Genomic DNA, 2525 nt, shown 5'->3' on the forward strand with positions numbered 1-2525 from the left:
TTTTTGACATATGCCGACATGGCTTGGGTATCAGGCAGAGAGGATATATCGGTCCATGAAGAGGTGGTGAAGTCCCCTGGAAGCAACTGGATTGGACAGTTGTATGGACGATGCAGGAGCAAGGTCTCAGCCTCTTTCTTGCTCAACACATCTGTATAGCAAGCATATTGCAGAGGTAGAACAGAGAGCGACAAACACTGGAAGTCGGGCAGGACGAATCAGAGGCAGACAGCTGTGTTGACAACGGGGACCCCACTGAAGAATTTCTCCAGAATTCCAGTCAAGGATGGGAGCGTGCTTAAGAAGCCAGGGTAGTCCCAGCAGGACAGGGTTAGTAGCCTCAAGTAGAACATAGAAGACTATCTATTCTGTGTGTAGCGCTCCCACTTGTAATCTCAATGGTTCTGTGATAGAGAGAATTGGATCCGGCAACGTATATCCTTTCACTGAGGCAATCGCCAGGGGTTTCTTTAGAAGGGTCGTAGGTAAATGGAGACGGTCTACTAAGGCCTGGTGTATGAAGCTCCCTGCCATTCCTGAATCCAGATAGGTGGAGACCGAATGGGATGCTTCACCTGTAAAGATGGAGAATGTAATAGAGAGTCTAAAAGAGAATTTTGCAGAGAGCTTTGGTTCACCTAGGGTAATCTCTCCTATCAACCCTAGGTGCTGGAGTTTCCAGACTTCTGAGGGCACTGATGCACAAAACTTACCCTTTCTCCAACAGTACGTACACAGGTTAGCAGAATGTTTGTGCTGCCACTCTTGGTCCTATAGTCTGACCTGGTCAACCTGCATAGGCTCTTCGAAGTTAGTAGTGGAAGAAGGTAGCAGGGGTCTTTGAAAATTAGGCTTCAGTCTAGGAGACTCGGAGGGCTTCTTGAGAGCGTTCCCTCTGGTAGACAACAAAATAAGGGCATCCAGAGTAAAGGGGAGATCACGACCTGCCAGCTCATCTGTGATCCTACTTGCTAATCCTTGCCAGAAGGTTGCCACCAGGGGCCCATTATTCCAGGCAATGTCCACTGCGAGAGTAAGGAATTGGATAGCATATTCTCCAAATGTCGAATTTGCTTGACGGAGGGACAGAAGGGAAGCAGCGGCTGAAGATGTACAGTCTGGTTCCTCAAAGACGGTATGAAAAGTGTCCACGAATTAGTGCAAGTCCGAAAACTCCAGTGCCTCACATTCCTAAAGGGGATTTGCCCATGCCAAGGCCTTCCCAGAAATAGGGAGATGATGCATGCTATCTTCGGCAGGGAACAGGTGGGCATGCAAGTTAAAGTGGATCTTGCATTGATTAAGAAAGCCATGACAGGCTTTGGAATCTCCATCATAGCAGGGTGGAAGCGGCAATAGAATTCCAGCTCCAGAGCGGACTGGAGCCATGGCTGGTTGAAGAGTGGAGGAAGCTACAGCTTGTGGAGCTGCCGGCATAGGAACAGGAGCGATGTCCAGGCGATTGGCTATGGTGTTGACTGCCTGCAATAGCTGATCCTGGCGTAATCTGAGGTCTCACATATCATCTTGCATGACTTGAACAGTCTTGGGCTTGTCAGTGGGGTCCATGGACTGAGAAAACGAACATCCAATGAGGTTGTGGATCCACTGGGCTACTCCGCCAGAACGGAGTAGCCGCTGGCCAGACACGTGTTAAACAGTCACAGGTAAATGGTACCTTGGTGGCAGCTGGATACAGGCAGATACATGTTGGTGATGGATTACTGGAAGCAGCCACAGGATACAGACTGTTCACGGACACTTTGCAGGATAACACTAGGTAGTACAACGTTGCTCAGGCACTGGGATACAGGGCAGTCTTTCTTAAATAGTCCAGGGTATGCAGGGAACACTTTACTGGTGCGAGCACACATGCGCACCCTATGGGCAGATCATGCTCTGCCTAACACTGTTCGGAGCTCGCCGGCGTCCCATAGGAGGCGGGCACTGGTGAGCACAGTCTAGCTGCTAGCAGGAGGGGAACGCCTGCGGTCAGAGGTTGCCGGCACTACAATACCCAGGCGCTTCTCTTCTGCTATTCCCAATTTTATTCCATTTAATGTATTTGCATGAATACTATTACTATGGCCTAGGTACATTTTCATATTTTTTTAACATTCAAATTCATCTGCCATATTTTTGCCCATGCTAGCAGTTTATCTAGGCCTTTCTGTGATATATTACAATCAAGCTGAGTTTTAAATAGACTGTCACCACATTATAAGTGCATAAGAAGATGGGCGCTATAATGTAGGTGACAACCGTGCTTTTTATTTAGAAAAACGATCTATTTTTACCACGTTATTAGCGATTTTAGCTTTATGTGAATGACTTTCTTAATGCCCAACCTGTCATTTACAGCGTGATCTCGCGAGATTACGCTTGTTCTGCTGTAAGTACCACACAAATGTTAGCGAAGTGTCGGGATTGTGAATAGACATCCCATCCTGGCCGGAAAGAATGTCTATTCACGGTCTAAATACTTCAGTAACCTTAATGTGTCAGTATAAGACAGCACATAGTGA

This window comes from Rhinoderma darwinii, chromosome 5, assembly GCF_050947455.1.
Source record: "Rhinoderma darwinii isolate aRhiDar2 chromosome 5, aRhiDar2.hap1, whole genome shotgun sequence".
Classification (NCBI taxonomy): Eukaryota; Metazoa; Chordata; class Amphibia; order Anura; family Rhinodermatidae; genus Rhinoderma; species Rhinoderma darwinii.